Genomic DNA, 18,401 nt, shown 5'->3' on the forward strand with positions numbered 1-18,401 from the left:
ATGCATTTAGAATTTCTATATTAACAAATGGCCCGGATGGGGGCTATCCTCAATTATTCTCCCACCAGGAAAGGATGAAAGAGCTTATTTTCTACAATCTTCAAAATAATGCTATTAAGCTTAAAAAAAAAAAAAAACTTTGCTAATGTAGCAGGTAAAGACGACTGCACTGCAATTTTGCTTTTTCTCTCATGACCATATATAGCTGAGTAGCTTTGCTTATGCTTAAAAGCCCTTGTCTTTCCCTTACTGGGGACTTTCCATTTTCTATGCGGTTCTCTAACTTTTTCCTCTTGATTCCTAGGAGCTTCCCCTGTAGGAAGGAAATGAGTCCTTTCTGACATCAATTTCCAATCACTTCCCGTCAGTGCATCCCCTCTTGGACTTTAGTGGGGGAGCTTTCTGCCTGAATGCTGAAAAGATGCGGCTGGAGAACCTTAGGAAAGAAAACAGAACAGCAGAACAAAGAGAACAGTTCTCCGGCCCTGCCCCCCAGACTAAAGGACCCCTCTAGCCCCTTCTATTTGTAAGTTTGTGGGCTCAGGTACATTTCACGCAGGGGATCAAGAGGCCACACAGGCCACCAGGACCTGGGGTGTGGGAGGGGCAGAGACACCTCAGGTGATGCTTTTCTGGAACTTTCCACATGGCAGCCTCGCTCTGGTCCAGGTGTGGATTTCAGGAGCCCACCTGCCCGGATGGGTCCAGATGCCCGCCCCTGTCTGCTGCTGAGCCTCTCCGGGCGGCTAAGTCACCTGTGCGCGTTCCCAGAGGACTAAGAGGAAGGCAGCACCCCATCCCCTGCATTCAGAAGCACCCATGACCTGGCAGCAAGCCTCAGCCTGCTCTGACCGCCCTCCACCCCCACTTGCAAGGGAACGTGGGGCTCCAGCGGCCCCCAGAAGAAACTTACAGGGCCCGGGGTGGGGGGGGCTGCTGGGGCCTTGGCTGCCAGGGTCGCAGGACCGGACAAGCCTCGAGGTCGAAGATGGGGCACACGAGGATGGGGCGGCAGAGCCAGCCCCGCGGCTCCCAGGCCGGTCAGGATCTGCAGCCCGCTGCTCTCCTGTCCACACCGCCCGCCCTTCCACTATCCGATCCACATCACCCGCTCCCGGTTCCACACCGCTCACTCTCCCACCCCGTCTACACTGCCCTTGCCCTCTGCTCTCCCAACCACCCTCGCCACTCTACTGTCCATGCCGCCGGCTCCCGGGTCCCCAGCACCCGCTCTCCCATCCACACGGCCTTTCTCACTCCCCGTCCACACCGCCTGTGACCTGCTTGCTGCAGGTTCACGCCTCCCGCTCCCAGGTCCACACCACCCGCTGGCCTGTCCCCTGTCCGCAGGCTTTTCTCACTTCCCGTCTACACCGCCTGCGACCCACTTGCTGCAGGTCCACGCCGCCCGCTCCTGGGTCCACAGCACCCGCCCTCCCGCTCCCGTCCACACCGCCCGCAACCCGCTTGCTGCAGGCCCATGCTGCCCGCTCCCGGGTCCCCAGCACCCGCTCTCCCATCCACACGGCCTTTCTCACTCCCCGTCCACACCTCCTGCGACCTGCTTGCTGCAGGTTCATGCCTCCCGCTCCCGGGTCCACACCACCCGCTGGCCCGTCCCCTGTCCGCGCGGCCTTTCTCACTCCCCGTCCACACCGCCCGCGACCCGCTTGCTGCAGGCCCACGCCGCCCGCTCCCGGGTCCACAGCACCCGCTGTCCCGTCCCCTGTCCCCGCGGCCTTTCTCACTCCCCGTCCACACCGCCCGCGAGCCCGCCCCCCTTGCTGCAGAGCCCCACTCGCCGCCCCCGCTCCCGGGTCCACAGCACCCGCTGTCCCGTCCCCTGTCCGCGCGGCCTTTCTCACTCCCCGTCCACACCGCCCGCGACCCGCTTGCTGCAGGCCCACGCCGCCCGCTCCCGGGTCCACAGCACCCGCCCTCCCGCTCCCCGTCCACACCGCCCGCGACCCGCTTGCTGCAGGCCCACGCCGCCCGCTCCCGGGTCCACAGCACCCGCCCTCCCGCTCCCCGTCCACACCGCCCGCGACCTCGCTTGCTGCTGCGGGTCCGCGCCGCCCGCTCCGCCCGCTCCGCCCGCGCCGGCGCCTCTCCCGCGGACTACAACTCCCAGCATGCCCCGCCGCCGCCCCCCGGCTTCCGGTGCTGCGCAGTTTCCGGAGCGGATCGCAACCCGGAGTCCGGATCCGAGCCCGCTCTGCACATTCCACAGGCAGGTAAAGCCCGGGGCCCCGCGCCCGCCGCCGCCCCCGCGCGCCGCCCCCGCCCCGCCCGGCCCGCGCCCGGCCCCGCGCCCCGCGCCCCGCGCCCGGCCCCGCGCCCCGCGCCCGGCCCCGCCCGCCCGCCGCCCGCCCCGGTCCAGCCGCCATGCCGCCTGTTCTTTGTTACATTCGCCGGCTGCGGGCTCCGTGGGCGATCGGAGTCAAAACCCGGCTGGATTTCCCGGAGCCGCTCCGGGATCGCCCTGCGCGCCGCCGCCCCGCGCCCCGCGCCCCGCGCTCCGGGCCCGCCGCCTCCGGCCGCCGCCGCCGCCCCCGCCCCGCCCCGCCCCGCCCGGGGCCGCGCTCGCCCGGGGGTGCGGCGCGGGGCTCCCCCGCCCCCGGCCCCGGCCCCGGCCCCGGCCCGCGGTCCCCGCCCCCGGCCGCCCTCGCCCCCGCCCCCGCCCGGCGGGATGTCAGCGGCGCGGGGCGTCCGAGGCTCCCCCTGCGCCCGCGTCTGCAGACCCGCGGGGGGGGGGGCGGGGACAGGTGACACGGGGCGCGCAGGTGGAGGTGCTCGCCGGGTGCGCGGCGGGGTCGCCCTGCGGACACCCCGGAGCGCCCTGCACGCGCCCACCCTGCGGAAGCCCCCGGCCCGGGGCTCCCGGACCTCCCGGACCTCCCGGACCTCCCGACCTCCCCGCCCCGCCCCGGGGCGCTGCCAGCGGAGGGGCAGGTGGGACCTCGCGTGCACGCGGCCCCTGGGTGCACGCACCGCTGCCGGCGCGCCACCCCGTCTGCATGAGCCACTTTCCTAAAAATCCAGATTCACTGGAGACGTCCGGAGAGGCCGGGGTGGTTCCAGGTCGTATTGCCCAGGATGAAAGCGTGGAGCAGCCGCTGGCCCTGAGATAGCCTCAAAGGGCAGCGGGGGGACAACTGCCCCCCACCCCGGGCAGCCCCCCCGCCCCCCCCAGTGATACTTTGTGTCAGATCTGTAGGGTTTCCCATTGTCCACGTTTTCCCAGCTCCACGGGGCTCCTCTGCATTTCCCTGACATCACCAGCCTTTATGGCCAGTGGTTCAGCCGGAGACCTATAGTTTGGGGCTTGGAAGGGAGAAGCCAGCCACATTTCTCCTTTACGGAGTTTCCCCCCTGGTGACATCTCCGACTCCTACTTTTGCAAAAAGGAGAAAAAGTTCCCGATACTACAAGGTTGTGTCTTGTTGTGGAAGCACAAAGGAAGGTGATTTTTTTTTTTTTTTAACCCCCTAGAAGGTACATATATTAACCACAAGAAAAAAAAATTAACCCCCAGTGACAAGGCTGGGTCATCAGAGTTGGGAAAGATCTCTGTTTGCCTCCGCGAGTACCTCCCTCGTTATTATTCTTTTGATATCGTTATCTGGGGAGAAAGCCAAGGAAGAGAACGCGCCTCCCATTTCGCAGGCTTTAGGGGAGATTTAAGGTACGTTTCTGGTCCACGTGATTTCAGAGGGCAGGTTTGTCAAGCAACGACTGACACGGTCTCCTTTGCACGTGCGTGACGGGTGGGTGGTGGCTGCCCAGCTCACCTCAAGCACTTCAGGGGTGTGTGTTTTCCTCCCTTTGGCCATTCGTCCGGCAAATATTTATTCAGTGTGGACCTATCATGTGCTGTGTGCTGCACGGAACGAGAGAGAAGACCCTGCCTCTTGGACCTAATGATGTTCTGGACGGAGGGTGGCAGGGCAGGAGTGGGGGGGACGTTAACAAGAAACAGCAGAATTCAGTTAGGGGGACAGAGCCGGGGACCTTTGGGCTGAGACCAGCGGCAGGGGTGAGTCTGTCACAGGCAGAGGAGTGGCAAGTGCAAAGGCCCTGGGGCAAAAGAAGCTTTGCATACCCAAGGATGAGAAAGGGAGTGTGACCCAGTGGGGAGGGTGCAGGAGGGCAGCACACACTGTCTGCGGTTCCCGAGTTTATCCTGAGTGCCAATGGGTGCCACAGGGGGCTTTGGGCAGGGGTGGGACACGACCCTGTGGTTGCCACATGGGGAATCCAAGCCTGACAAGATTCCATTACACACAGGGTGGAGGCAAGAGGCAAAGGGGGAACCAGGACAAAGTGTATATCCCTAGAGCCAGGAGGCCCTGCTACCAGTTTGGTTGGAAAATGTGCAGTGGGCGACAGCAGGTGCAGGTGACAGGTGTGTGCGGACTGGGGAGGCGGGAGTGGCGACCGGGGGGAGTCAGGGCCCTGCAGGCAGCAGCATCTTCAGACTGCCTCCCCGCCCCTGGGGTGGGAGAGACCCCTGCTGGGGGCCTGGCGTCTGGGTCCTCGCCTTCCCTATGCACTCCGATCCGAGGAAGGGTCCAGCAGAGAGCAACCCCCATCTCCAGGCTTGGGGTGGGCGGTGGCCCTGGGGTGCAGAACCTCAGAATGCCCACAGATAGGTGGGTGTCGGGGGGAGTGGCTTCTCTGCGGGTAGGAGACCTCAGGCTTAGCCCGGACAGGCGGGGTGGGGACCCGTGGGCGGTCACGGGGTCTCGCTGATTAGTGGCCGCAGGAGAGGCTGCTGATCGATCTCGTCACTCGTCTGCAGAACGAGACTCGCGCTCACATTCAGAGGAACGAACAGGAAGAGGCTGGAGGTCTGCTGACAGGTGAAGCGCCCGGAGAGGCCTCCCGCCCCAGCCAGCGCGGCTTCTGTGCTAGGTGGCCCTTGATCGAGCCGTGCGCTGGCGTTTTGTTGGGATCAGTGGGGTTCCAATTATCGCAGCGCTAACTCAACCCGGAAGGAATTCTCACGCGCTCTGGTCACAGAAAATCAAGACTAATTTGATTTATGGGCGTACATGGACGCGCGTTTTTGCAGGGTGGGCAGTAGAGTCATTTCGGGCACGAACACGGAGCAGAGGGTTTAGGGCGTCCGCAGGGAGGGGGCTGGAGATCCCAGGCAGAGACGCGCCCCAAATTTCCTGACCGTGGAGGGGGAGCTCGCTCCTCTGCCTCGCGAACAGATGGCACCAGATATCACACTGCTGTGCTCGATTCCAATAGACGTGTTTAGAAGAGTGACCTAACGGTTTTATTTTAAGAAGCCAATATTTATAATATGCTGGAAATTACGTCCCTCGCAGCTGTTAAGACTAAGGACGAGCAGTCTGAGCTGTCGGCCCCAGTGCAGGGAATGTCAGCCTGGAGCCAGGCATCAGGTGGGGTCAGGCCCGAGGGCCGCACTGGGGACACGGGGATGGGAGGTGACTGTGGGCGCAGGTGCCACATCCAGAGGGAGAGAGGACCCCGGGCAGCCTGGGTCACCCCTCCCCCGGGGGTGGCTTTGGACAGGAGAGAAGCTGGGAAGGAGCCCCCAGAGAGACCCGGGGGTGGGGCAGAGGGCCTCCTGCAGAGTGCCACCTGGTGCCTAGTGCTGATGGAGGGCTGGCTCCACGGGCTGGGAGGTGACATGGGAGGTGACAGTGCTTGGGTGCAGCCCCGGGGCCCATCCTCCCAGGCAAGAGGGAGCAGGAGGTGAGGAAGCCAGTTCTTTTGCAATAGAAAGAACCGGGGATCTAGAGCCATGGGGGAGGTGACGTTAAGGAAAACATTCCTGTTTGCTTTAACGCATGGGCTTGGGCTGAGGCTGACGTGAACATTCCCAGGCTAGAGGTGTGTACTGAGGAGGCTGCGGGTGGCACCCGACCCCCCAGGGGAAAGTGGGCGTGGCCTGCCCATGTGGGGCAGGGCAGGAGTGCACTGCCCAGGAAGGGCCAGTTAGATGAGGTCCTAAGGACTGGGTAGGACTTTGACAGATGCAGGGAGGGCATTTCCAGAACAGGAAACCAGGAGAAGGGGCCACGGAGGCTGGAAACTGGCCGTGGATGATGTGGGGCGCAGAGGAGCCCTTGGAGGGGTGCCGGGGGGCAGTTCGGGGTCACAGCGTGGGCCCGGCTGAGGCCTCTCATCCTAATAAAATCCACAGAAACCCAACTCTGGGCCCTCCCCCGAGCCTTCCCGAGCCTGCAGGCTCGCAGTTCCACAGACTCACATACAACTGAAACTTGGCGCTCTCCGAGATGACGCCCTTCTTTGCCGGGTCTGTGCCGCATGTCGCTGGCTCCACTGGGCTTGTTCTTGGTCTTGGGCACGATCGGCGTCTCCAGCTTGGACCTGCGAGCCTTGATGGGTTGCCAGTATCAGCAGAACCCCGGTACCAAACGGCCTTCTGCCCTTGGTGCCGCGGGAGGCAAACTCTTTGAGAGTCGGGGTGTCCTTAAGTCACGCTCCATGCGAGGATAATGCTCGAGATGCTGTGGCGGGGCTGTCACTTCCCATGCTCCGGGGAGGGGAACCCGAACCTTAGAGAAGGAGCCGTCCGTGTGGTTCACCTTTTGTAAGTTTGAGGACGAATGTGCCAAGTAGTTGCATAGGAAGTTTGCCTTTGATTGTGACCACAAACGTAGGTGTGACTTTGGCACCACGTAGGCCCAGGGGGTGACGGGACCCTGGCTCCAGCGGCCGCTTCTGTCCTGTTAGTTGATCCTATGTTCTCGGTCTCTGCTCGTCCCTTGGGGTCCCTCCCCCCCAGCACCCCTGACTTCCCTGGACTGCGTTCTGGCCACGGAGCTCTCCCTGTTTCTGCTGAGAACGCGTGAGGGTCTTCCTGTCACCGGAGCTCTCAAGGGGGCCCAGTTTGAAAGTGTCCCGCAAGGCCCATTATTAAGAAGCAGGCCTCACCCTCCCCTGTATAAATGTGCAGAAAGACAGCGGTCAGGTGGGGCTCTCACCGGCACGAGGAAGTCCATACGACCTCGGTTTGCGCCATTTTCAGGGTGGCAGGCTGCAGACCACTGTCCCCCATCATCGCTCAGCAACCCTCTTAAAGTACCAGACGTGAAACATCAGAGGTACGGAAGTGATCTTTGGTGAAACGAAGGGGTTCAGGAAGAGAAAGCAGGAGAAACTCTAAAAGAAGTAACACAAGAAAATCTGCAGGTGGGAGGGGGACCCCAGCAGTGCTCAACCCCGAAGCAGGTCGAAGCAGGTCGAGGACGTGTGAGGACACAGAGGGAGACAGAAGATCTGAAAGCTTCTGGAGGCAGGGAGTCCCAGACAGAGGCTCGCCAGCGAGGATGGTGACGGCCCTCCCCTGCAATGCTAGACACTGGGGGGGACCGTGGCGTCCTGCCTTCTCGGTCTGGGTGAACATGACCGTGTGCCCTGCAAACCATTCAGAGACTCCAATAAAGACGTCTGCAAACACAGCAAGTCTTCTCCAAAGACGTGCCTCTGTGCACCCCTCCGAGGAAACCATAGGGCACTGGGCCCCCTGATTGAGAGTGGACCCAGGATGGAGGCCAGGGCGCTCAGGAGTCAGGAGTCTGGGCGCCTAGGTCAGGCCTCCAGGGCAGGCTCGGGAGGGCCGTGGGGCAGACAGACCGTGAGGAGGAGCGGTTACGGGACGTGGGAAGAGGTAGCCGTGGGCACGTCACCCCAACACTGCCACATCCGCCACCAACAGCGTCTGCACATGCACACACGACAGAGACACAGACACAGACAGTACAACACGATCTACTCTCCAACACGCACAAGGCCTGCACCGACAACAACGTAAGACCGCCGTGAAACAAGTCCACAAAATCTGCAAACCCAAGCTCTCCGCAAACATCCCACGACAAGAGCTGCACATAAGCAGCAACAGGACCTACGAAACAACGCACGCAGCAGAATCTACGCACCACACCAAGTCGACACGAAACGATACACAAAAGTCGACTAACCAGACGAGACCTACACGAAACAACCCACACCTCCGCGAAGGTTGTTCACTGCGCCAGAGCCACACACAACCAACGTGACCTACCCTATGCAACATCACACAACGAAATCTAATATACACAGCCAGCAACAAAGTATGTGCAGGAAATAAGAACTAATAAGAAAAAATAAATCATTACCCTTTAACAGGTCTTACTAGAAATGTATCAATAATAAATTTGATCGAGCAAGCAGGCCGTGGTGTTTTCAGAGTCATGATATCGGATCTGCTGATTGAACCAAATCTACGTTGGGGGAAGCCGGGCAGGGGGAGACAGTGGGCAAGTTGTCTATTCGTCTCTATTCATCACAAGCATGAAGGGTGCAGCCCCCAGAGGGGAGCCACCGGGGGGGTCCCAGTGGGAGCCTGTGCTCACCAGTCGTGGAAGCAGAAAGATGCAGACTAGAGAGAGGCCCCCGGGGAGGCCAGATAGGAAACCAGGGAGGTAGAGGGGCTGCCTTTTGGCTTTCACGGTGCGTGTCTGGTTTGTGGCTATTCACTTTTATTTTTTTAAAGATTTCTTTATTTATTCAAGAGAGAGCGAGCAGGGGCAGGAGGGCAGAGGGAGGGAGAGGATCTCTAGCAGACTCCCCGCCGAGCACGGAGCCCAGTGCAGGGCTCAGTCCCAACACCCTGAGATCATGACCTGAGCCCAGGTCAAGAGTCGGACGCCCAGCTGACGGCACCACCCAGGTGCCCCTGTAGCTGTTCCCTCTAATTAGAGAGGAAATGACCTGAGATGAAAAAGAGAAAGAAGAGGGAGTAAGAGGTCCTGCTGCTCTGTCATCCAAGGTCCCTGCCCAGAGCAGGGTGGCTTGAGCTGGGGGCTGGGTCCAGTTTCCATCCCGAAGGTCATGTGGGTATGTGCTGCGTCCCCCAGGGGCCCTCCTGTCCCCGGGCCCTGGGTCTGGAAACGTACCTGTCGGGGAGCTGAGGCCGTCCCTAATTTAGGAAGCTGCTGACCTGGTCATGTGTGCCCGCGGCAGAGGCCCATGTTCTGTGTCCATCCCACTTAGACCCGGCTTCCCGCGTCTGTTTCCACGAGCATCTATCAGCCTGCAGAGTCTGGAGCGAGAACCAGCGAGGTGGATGAAGTGCCTCTCGGAAGCTAGTCTCCAGGCCGTGGGATGGTCCCCACGTGGTCCCTGAGGCCCAGGCCGGGTGCGGCCGCCTGTCACACTCAAACTCCGTGCTCATGGTGCTCTCAGTGCTCAGGGAGAGGGGGTGTGGCATTGCACGGCAGCCTGGGGCTTTATAAACAGTGCTCGGGTGCACACACGCCGCACGGAAGCCCACGGAGAGGAAGTAACTAACACGGGGGTGTCTAACATCCAGAACAGGGCAGAGCCAGACTCACACCCGGGTGCCCTGCAGCAGGACCAGGCCCTGATGTGCCCTGATGCACTCAGTCTGTGCCCTGGGCTGAGGTTCTCCAGCATGTGAAACAGCGTGTGCACGAGTGTCCTCGTCCAAGTAAGTTCAAGCACAGCTGCATCAAAAACACATTCCAGGAGATTTTTTTTTTTTTTAAATTGCAGGACTTCTCAGGGCCTTTTTACTGTGTCATTGTGAATCAGGACCCCAGGATGGGAATCTCACAAATTCTGCTCTGCCCACCTGCTACTTTACTTCCCTGGGGTCCCGCCCAGACCATCTTTTCAGGAACTTTTCTTGCAGCACACGTTTGTCAAGATAGCTCTCATCTGTTTGCTCTTTCCTTCTCATGATTTTTTTTCTCATGATGCTTTTAATATTTTCACGGCATGTGTAGCAAATGTAGGAAATGTAGGAAAATGTCCTTCTTGCTTAAAAAAAAAAGTCTCTGAGCCTCCAGACCAGGGCTGAGCACTTGATACGGCTGATCTGAGTGAGGAAAGCGTATACGTATGAAAAAAATTCATTAATTATTTTTTTTTTGTATCATATTGAAATGATAATATTTGGGATATATTAACTAAAGCGTAACCAAAATTTACATGCATGAATTCCAGCAAGATGTCATGTAGACGGAGGCGGGATTGTTCTAGAATTTATGTAGAGAGTAAAGGAACAAGTATGGCTTAAACCATTTTGAAGAAGAATAAAGTAAAGGGAAGTGCTCCCCCGAGTTGGAAGACTTATTCCAAAACTATGGTAATTAAGACGGTATTGAGTGCTCTCCACCGTGAGTGGGGCTGGCCGGGGGATGGGGGACGGATCCCCGCCGAGAGAACCCAGACGCAGGGCGAGCTGGTTTGGGGGCAGACGCACAAAAGCAGCTCGGTGGTGCTGACACAGTTGCTCATCTGTAGGCAGGGATGAACCTTGACCTCACGTCTTACACAAACATTAACTCAAACGGGAAATACACGTCAATGTACAAGACTCTCCTATGAAACCTAGGAGGACACTTGGGGAGTTAGGGCTTGGCGCACCGGTCACGGGACAGGACACCGAAAGCATAATCCGTAGAGGGGAAAATCCGTGGGTGGGACTTGATCAAATTAAAAACCTTCGTTCTGCGGAGACCTCACTGGGAAGACTGGAAAGCAGCGCCGAAGGGAGGGAGAAAATGCTTGTGGGCCACGTTTCCGATGAAGGATCGGGATACACAGGGAACTTCAGAACACACTGGGGGAAAAAAAAGACAAATCTGAGGAAATGGGCAGAGGACACGAGGGACACTCTACTGGTGAGGATTTGCAAACCAGCACACAAAAAGGTGTCCGATATTGTTAGCCATTAGGGAAGTGCAAGGCGAAACCCTGGTGAGGTGCCCGTGTCCATCTGTGAGAGGGGCTGGAATCAAACCCGGTGACAATCCCAGATGCCGGCGAGGACGTGGAGGCGTGGGCCTCTCCTATGCCGTGACAACTCCTTAGCATGCACTTAGTAGGTGACCGGGTGGACCCCTTGCACTTGGGGGGCATACATCCCAGAGAAGTGACAGCTACGTCCACGGGAAACCCGTGCACGCCTGTTCATTGCAGCTTTATGCGTAAAAGCCCCAAGTGAGGGAAAGCCCAGGGGTCCCTCGGTGAGTGAATGGTTCAGCCGGCTGCATAGCGCTCACACCACGGAGCATCACTCGGCGGTGCAAAGGGCTGCCCTGGATCCGTGGGACAACCTGAAGGGACCCCAGGGGCACCTTGCTGAGTGACACGGAAGCCCATCTCCGAAGATCCCATCGCGTACGATTCCATCTATACGACATCTTTGAAACGAGAGCATTACAGGGACGGAGACTGGATGCGTGGTTGCCGGGAGGGGGGGCGGTTAGGAGTGGGGGGTCGGGAGGGGGTGTGACCGCAGAGGGGCCCACAGCGGCCAGGTCTTCTCCGAGTGGGACAGTCCTCCTGCATCTTGACCGTGGAGGTGGCTGCACAGATCTGCCCCTGTGATAGAAGGACATCGAGCGACGCGCACACACACTCGCCAAGGTCACCTTCCTGGTGTTGATAGCGCGCCGAGGGCTCCCAGGAATTGTGATGTTATCCACGGTTACGTAAGATCCAGCCGTCGGGGAAAACTGAGTGAAGGGTGACTGGGGCCTCTCTATGCTCTTTCGGCAATTTCCTGCGATTCTATAATTATTTCAAAATGTAGCACAAACAGCTCCCAGCATATTGCGTGTGCGGCTCACCCTAGACTTGTGCTGCTGAGGTGGATCTCGTACATCGTCCCAGCCAGTCACAGACCCCCAGGACACCGTCATCTCGCTCCCGAGCCCGTCCCCCTGTCACATCGATGGTCCCGGGAGGGGCAGGGAAGGCCCAGCCAGGCCAGCAGGCGAGAGATAATCTTAATTTCACACTTACGTCAACGGCCTCCGCTGCAAACGCCTCTCTCTTTGAGTTATTTTTGGCCGCCTGTGTTTTAAGATTGTGATGTGTTCATTGTGCAATGTTTCAACACGGGTTGCTTTTTCTGAACCAGTGCTTTTGGAGGTCACGTTAAGAGATCATCTTTTTCCACCTCATATCCACCGGGATGGCGGCTATAAAAGCAAAGGAACGAAACAACGGGTATTGGGAGGATGGGGAGCAGCTGGAAGCCTCGTGCACCGTCGTGGGGGAGGGGCCCCTCAGAACGTGGAACGTGGCACCACACGATCCGGCAATTCCAGCTCTCGGTCTGCACCCAGAGAAGTGGAAGCAGGGACTTGCAGAGACACTTGCACATCCACGTTCACAGCAGGATCGGTCACAATAGCCAAGCGGTGGGGCCAACGCAAGTGTCCATCAGTGGGTGGACGGCCTGTCTGCGCCGTCCGAGGGAGGAGTGTTCAGGCTTGAAGAGGAAGGGCCTCTTGGCCTGTGGAGGAACCTCGCGGACACCGTGCTTAGTGACATGGGCCAGACAGACGCCCAAGGACAAATGCAGTAGGATCCCCCCGTCTGAGGGACCTACGGTAATCAAAGTCACACGAAATAATCTTTGTAAAAAACATCCACACCTTTTGTCGAGGTCATACAGAGGCTCTGCTTGGGTTTCTTTTTCTTTTTTTTGTTTTTTAATTTATTTTTTTAAGTAGGCTCCATGTCCAGAGAGGAGCCCAGTGCTTGGAGATATGTGTGTGTGTGTGTGTGTGTGTATATATATATTTTTTTAAGGTTTATGTATTTATTCAGAGAGACACAGAGAGAGGCAGACACACAGGCAGAGGGAGAAGCAGGCTCCACGCGGGGAGCCTGATGTGGGACTCGATCCCAGGACCTGCGGATCACACCCTGGGCCGAAGGCAGATGCTCAACCCCTGAGCCCACCCAGGCGCCTCATCTGCTTGGATTTCTTTCCCGTTCCCAGGCCCCTTTACACCGACGTGTCTTCCTGAGGATGTTTGAATTGTGCGCTCTGTGCTGGAACACAAGGGCTGCTTCTTTCCTCTCCAGGTCGCAACTGGACTCACGGCAGGTTGTAGAAGGCCCCGAAGGCTGGTGTTCTGTAGAACCATGCTGTGTTTCGATAGAACACGCCTGCGAAGCTCAGAACCGTCCCACTGAGGTTTCTGGGCCTTCTGAGCTGAGGGTGGTGGTGGGACGTCTTCCCCGCATCTCAGAGTTCTGGCTGATAAACACCGTAGCTGTGGAAATGAACCCTGGTCCCCTCACCACCTGCACAAGGCGGCCAGGCTCGGGGGTGGTGGGTGACCCACGGGCCATCATCGGAGACACGCGCATGGCTCGGCGCTTTCCGACAGCCGTGCCAAGGCCCCATACAGACTGTGACCTTAGGATTGACCCCAGTGGGGCACAGCTGCCCAGTAAGCGCAGCGGAACCGGTGCACCTTCCTTAGACCTTTCCCCCTTTGTACCCAGAGGGAGTGTGTAGGCTTTCCCTGGGGGGGTGGAAGCACCGTCCTGGGAAGTGGAGGGCGAGCATGAAAGCAAGGCCGGGCCCAAGCTGCTACCCCTGGAGGGCGGAAGGGCACACGGGACAAGGACCTCCCTGGGGCGGGTGCCGAGCCCAAGTCCTGGTGCTGGAGCCTTGCCCGGAGCAGGTGCTCTGTAAATACTGGGGAAGTGAGATAAGCACGTACAGTCTCTTGATTGGAATGTAAGGAATCTCTCGCAGGTCTCACCGCTAATCTACGCAAACTTCTGGACCTCCTGGCCTAAGTTTTACAAACGAAGCCTTTGAACCAGCTTTCTAGCCAACTCTTAATTACCCGGAGGTACCGAGGAGTCCAGTGAAAAGATACCCAAGCTTACGGTCTATGGAGCGTGGCGTACAAAGGGCGTAGGAATTTGAAAAGGGAGTGAGTAGAGAGATCAAGATCGAGCTTCCGTTGGAAATCTAGTAAAAAAGAAAAACCCAGACGTCGTCTGTGATTGATGACAGCTTGAGATCGCCGTTTAATAGGCAGGGTCAACCTCATTTTGGGATTTCGGGAGGGAGACTGGTTGACGGGGAGGAAGGTGTCTGGAGGGTGAGTCTGGGCTCTGTCTTGAAAGAGAAGGACTTATGTGGGGTGAGTGGCTCCCGGGGAAGCAGGACGGGGTGGTGGGGGGGGCAGAGAAGCAAAGTGCGGGAGGCAGGCTGGACCCCAGGAGGGGACCTCTGCCCATATCTAGAGGTCAGCAGGGGGAGTGCAGGGACATACATGGAGACGTGGCCAGCTCTGTTAGGAGATGTCACCACCCCCCACCCCCCGCACGCCTGGCCCTTGCCGGGCCCAGCAAGGCTGACGGCTCTTGCCCTGTAGGCCCTGTGGGGTCACGAGATAAATAACACGCGGAAGTGATTACAGTGGTCAAAAGCGCGGTCAAGGAAAATTGCAGGGTGCTTTTAGAAAGTGTTCCAAGGCCTTAATTTGGGCAGGTGGACCAGGAAACCCCTCCCCAGAGATGTGCCAATTAAGCCAAGATGTGAAGAACGAGTAGGTGTTAGCCAGAGGCAGAGCCGAGGGAGGTTCCAGGCAGAGGGAACCGCGTGAGGGTGGCCCGGAGGCAGGAAGGTGCTTGGTGTTTCTGGGAACGAAAAGGAGGCCACTGTGGCCCGAGAGGCTCAGTGAGGGGCAGGTGGGCAGAAGAGGCTGGTGGGCTGGGGTTTTCTTCCCCGGGGGCGGTGGGAAGCCAGTCGGCTTTCTGGCTGGCAGCTACTACGGTTGGGTTCCGGTTTCCAGAAGCAGCCCCCTTGGCAGTGTGGGAAATGGGGTGGCCGGCCAGCGGGGAGCAGGAAGGCCAGAGGCCCCAGCAGCCATCTGGGAGGGGGAGGGTGGGGTGTGGTCAGGGGAGGTGCTGGAGGCCATGGGGAGGGACCCCGGGGCAGGACGAGCCCAGGTCTCTGACACCCACGTTCCAAGATGTGGGAGACACAGGAGGGCCCCGTGGGGCAGGGAAGCCGGGAAAGGTCAGGTGCTCATTTCTTGCACATTCAGTGGCTCGTGGCCTCCAGGCGAAGGTGTGGGACTCCGTGGGGCATTACCTGCAGCGCAGGTGTATCTCAGAGGCACGTGGGTGTGGCTGCTGGGGGAATGTCCCCTGGGGAGTGCTGACAAGGGATGGGGGCTGTGCCCCAGGGGAGCCGGGACTAGGGTGGGGTGGAGGACGGATCCCCCTGGGAGGGCGACTGGGGGACGGGGACAAGAGTGGACAGTGGTCGGCCGTGTCCCGGGCAACCAGTCAGGTGAGGCACAGAAAAGGACACGCATCCAAAGCCAGCCGGGTAGAAGGACTCGCAAGCAGATGGATGAACAGACATGGGACAAGTGTGTGTTGGCACCGTGTACACGTAATTTTATTGTAGAAGAGTTGGAGACTGGCGCCCCGTCCCCGGGCCGATGTGCCCCGTGTGTCCCCGTCCGGGAGCCCCCGCTGGCCGTGCGCGGAAGCCAGCCCTGGCCGCAGCCCTGAGTTCCTGTGTCCGCATCTCCTCGCCTCCTTAAACGAGCTCAGGCGCCCAGCTTTGGGATTTCCCGCTGCACAGCGACGGCCACGCACACTCGGCTTCCACCCCCACCCTGGGCTCACAGTCACTTCGGGTCTGTCGATCTGTCCTCCATGTCTTTTCTTTTTTTTTTTTCTTTTTTTTCCCATGTCTTTTCTTTAATTGAAGTTTGAGATCGTCATAGATTCCCTGCAGTTGTTAGAAAGACTGCCACGTGATCTCCCGTGCCCTCTGCCCGGGTCCCCGGGGCTGGTGACACCGTGCAGAGCTCCAGCGTGAGGTCACACCCAGGATGCTGATGGCGACACGGTGCAGGTGCGGGGCCCGCCGCCCCTACGGGAGTCCCTCCTGCCGCCCGCCCCCTCACAGCCTCACCTGCCGTCCTACCCGAACCCCCACCAGCCACGACTCTAGTCCCCCCTCTCTGAATTGTCGCTTCAGGGAGGTTACATAAATGGGGTCAGCCTATGCGCGTGACCTTTTGGGATTGGCGTCCTTCCCTCAGCACCGTCCTGGAGAATCCTCCGGTGCCCGTCGTGTGTATATCACCGGTTCGCTTCTTCTCATTGCAGATAAGTCTTCCGGGCTGTGGGTCGACCCCAGACAGTTGGGTCACCCGTTGGGGGGCCTCGGGGCTTGTTTCCAGTCTGGGCTGTCGTGAACAAGGCTGCTGTGAACAGTTGTGCTCAGGCTTTTGGGGGGATGGCCGTTTTCTCTGGGCTAAGTGCCCACGAGCGCGGTGGCCGGGTCAGAGGCCAAGTGCGTGTTGGTTTCATCAGAAACTGCCACACGGTCTCCGCTCCCGCCAGCCACACACGAGTGCTCATCCTGCGCCGCGCCGGCAGGTGTGTGCCGACAGGTGTGTGCCCGCATCTCAGTGATGTGCTGTGACCGCATTTCCCTGGCGGCAAATGGGGTCGGGCACCTTTTCCTGTGCTCATTTGTCATTTATATATGTTCACCGGAGAAATGACCGTCATGTCTTCCGCCCATGTACTGATTGGATAAGTTTGTACGTGACTGTTGAGTTCTGAGAGTCCTTTGCACCTTCCGGGTGTGGATGTGCGGTTTGCAGAGATGCCTCCCGGCCTGTAGCTGGTCTTCTTCCCCTCATCACAGTGTCCTCTGTTGAGCAAAATTTTAAATTTTGATATAGTCTAATTAGTTCTCTGTTTGTAGACTGCACTTTTGGTGACAAGTCTAAAAATTGCCTACCCTAGATCTCAACCATTGTCTCTTATATTTTTCTTAAAAAAAAAAAAGTTGCTATATGCTGTCTTGAGTCTAGGATCCATTAGGAGTTAATTTCTGTATGAGATGTGACATCACGGTTCATTACGGCCCCTTTCCCTCGTCCACTTGCCCCAACACCGCTTGCCGAGAGGCCGTCTCTCTGCCCTTCCTTCGTGAGTTGCTCTATGTATGCATCCGCTGAAAACCAGTTGAGCGTATTTGTTTGGGTCTGTTTCTCGGTTTCCGTTGACCTGTGGGTCTGTCCCTCCATCACCAGCAGCATCTTTACTGTGGCTTAGGCTGAGGCTTGAAATGGGGTAGACTGGGTCCTCACGGGAGTCTTCTTTTCCAAGGCTGATTTTCACAGCCCACATCGGTGGGGCCTGCCTGTGAGCTCCCACAGAGAACATTCGTCTGGGATCGCCCTCACCCCCATGGCCCCCCAGCTGACACGCAGGTAGTCCCTGTTTGATCCCAGCTGATAAAGGTGGTTTCATGATAAATGTGGTTTCATGATAAATGTGGTTTCCCGATGCATTTGGGTGGTCTCCCGGTGACCCCAGCCGTGGTTCGCTGGTTCCCTGTAGCAGAGACCATAAGTGTGCTGGAGAGATGTGCGGGTCGGCAGCCGTGCTCAGACCTGGGGGTTCTTGAGCACAGAGTGCCAGGACCCATCCCAGGGAGTCTCTGCTTCAGCAGGTCTGGGGAGGGGCCCGAGAACCTGGCATTTCTGATTGATTCTCAGGAGCTGCTGGTGGTGGTCCAGGGACCCCACTTTGAGAACCACTGGCATAAATGTTCCCAGATGGGTGGTTAAAATGGCCAGCTCTCACACCTACTGTCTTTTTTGCTTATTTTCCCTAAAATGCTACCTGTAATCTCCCATCCTGGGATTTGTTACGCACTGTGAATGTCTGGAGACAGGGCTTCCCTCCTGAGCGCGAAGGGCATTTTGCGAAGGGCACGGAGGTCCAGGTGCCCCCTCCCTTCAGGCCTGACCCGCTCGCTGTCCAGGGTGGCTGTGATCTGTTTCCTGGGCTGCAGAGAACCATTGTGGAGCCCGTGTTTCAGGGATCGGAGGCTTCTAATAAGGAATGTTCTTTCCCGGGACTGACATTTCGGTATACCGACAGCGCTGGTGGTAAAAAGGCCTGAGCCTCCCGCTGTTTCCTGCTGTTCTCATATTCTTCCCGTGGCCACAGTGAAAACCAAGTCGCCTGGGTTTCCTGCCCCAGCTGTGTGCTTGGAGGAGCCGCTTCTTTGGGGGCCACTCCAGGGGCAGGAGACTCAGATTCACGCCCCCCACCCCTTGCCGAGGGGTGCAGAGCAGAGGCAGGTGCTGCCAGGAAAGAGGCAGCCCCCAGGGCTCGGCGGGCCTCAAGAATACTTGAGGCTGTTGACCTTGTCTGCACAGTCCCACGCTCGCAGGTGCTATAGGGACCCCACACTCTGTCTGCCCCGAGCCTGCAGCTCTGGGCAGCCTCTTCAGAGCCTGCTCTTGCCTTGGCAGGACCCTCGTCATTGGGAGGCAGTGCCGGCAGGTGGAAGGGTTCATGCCGGCAGGTAGATGGTTCTCAGGCTCCTCGGGGCACTTCAGCAACTCATGAAAGCAGGTTTCCACATGTTCCTTCTGCCTCTTTGCCCCTCTTCGCCTTCTGCTCGGGGACCTGCTCCTGTCCCCATCCCAGATTGGCCCCTGACCACACCCCTGGTACCCATCTGCCAGGAAGCCTTAAGTTAAACCACAGCTCAACTCACAGCCACATGAGATACCTTTTAA

General features: G+C 58.7%; 1 protein-coding gene across 3 annotated transcripts in view; it reads left to right on the top strand.

Annotated features, from left to right (window-relative positions):
• Window positions 1-2,157: 2,157 nt before the first annotated feature.
• Window positions 2,158-18,401, top strand: part of PRDM15 (PR/SET domain 15) — a 65,004-nt gene continuing 48,760 nt past the window's right edge. Inside the window, exon 1 of one of the 3 annotated variants that reach the window (XM_041735207.1) lies at window positions 2,158-2,234. The gene's annotated coding sequence lies outside the window, so the exon portion shown is untranslated. Of the gene's footprint in view, window positions 2,235-13,938; window positions 13,971-18,401 lie in introns of those variants that run through there. The other 2 variants (XM_041735209.1, XM_041735208.1) reach the window with 2 other exon arrangements.

The sequence above is a fragment of the Vulpes lagopus genome, chromosome 20, assembly GCF_018345385.1.
Source record: "Vulpes lagopus strain Blue_001 chromosome 20, ASM1834538v1, whole genome shotgun sequence".
Lineage (NCBI taxonomy): Eukaryota > Metazoa > Chordata > Mammalia > Carnivora > Canidae > Vulpes > Vulpes lagopus.